The sequence below is a fragment of the Octopus bimaculoides genome, chromosome 6 (assembly GCF_001194135.2).
Source record: "Octopus bimaculoides isolate UCB-OBI-ISO-001 chromosome 6, ASM119413v2, whole genome shotgun sequence".
Classification (NCBI taxonomy): domain Eukaryota; kingdom Metazoa; phylum Mollusca; class Cephalopoda; order Octopoda; family Octopodidae; genus Octopus; species Octopus bimaculoides.
In genome coordinates, this window is record NC_068986.1 from 115,303,496 (window position 1) to 115,304,719 (window position 1,224).

The following is a 1,224-nucleotide window of genomic DNA, read 5'->3' on the forward strand; positions in this document are numbered from 1 at the left end:
ATATATATATATATATATATATATATATATATATATATATAAATATGTGTGTGTGTGTGTGTCTGTGTGTCTGTGTGTGTGTCTGTGTGTATGTCTGTGTGTGTGTATGTGTTTGTGTTTGCCCCTCCCCACATCGCTTGACAACCGATGCTGGTGTGTTTACGTCCACGCATCTTAGCATTTCGGCGAAAGAGAACCGATAGAATAAGTACTAACCTTCCAAAGAATAAGTCCTGGGGTCAATTTGCTCGACTAAAGACGGTGCTCCAGCATGGCCGCAGTCAACTGACTGAAACAAGTAAAAGAAAAAAAAAAAGAAAAAGTAGTTTACACCTATTTACAATTGTATTGTATTCACCTATTTTTGTATTATATCCCAGCTGTACAATTCAAATTCTTCTAAATACCAAATAATCTCAACTCCAATCTCTATCGTATATTGCTAACATATTTAAAATATTTGTGAGGCGCCTTTCATGTTGTATCCTACTTTTCAAGATTGCTTCTAAACCAAAGAAGGGAAACTTCAGAAACTCATAAATGTCCAGACGTGTTATCGAAACAGTATTATTTTACTGCAGGTTTTAATGTTATATAATTTGTTGCGGATAATTTATAGAATAAGTGGATGTTTCATTGCTGGATAATGAAAGAAATACTGGAGTACAGTGTCAATAGGACCTTTTAACAGTAAACAAAGCAATGATGAGTATTTGGGTGGGTCCTTTTGTAGATATTCGCCAGCTGAAATTGTAATAAATTTGCCGACAATATATAGTTTTATTGACGTGACTATCAGTCTGTGTGTGTGTGTGGTTAAGTGTGACATTCAACGTAGAATAATCTTAAAATACTTTCTAATACAAACAAGCAATCCCGCACCCAATAAATAAACAGAGGAAATGCAACAATGAAAGGTCAAAATGAAGCAAAATATGAACTATCACATCGAATTGTTACTCGAGGTGTCACGTGTTACAAAAAACACGTGACGCAACAAAGTGTTGGTATGCATATCTGACAAGAATCAAGACGATGTTATGATGACCCAATGATGAACGAGTGACACTCGAAACATTGAGAGAAATATAAGCCGTTTATTTGGAGAATTTTAAAAGAAACTGAGTGAGTTCCAACCATCCCTTTTTCTATACGCCAGTATATACATACCTATGTACATGCAAACATACATACATATGGGTATATATATATATATATATATAT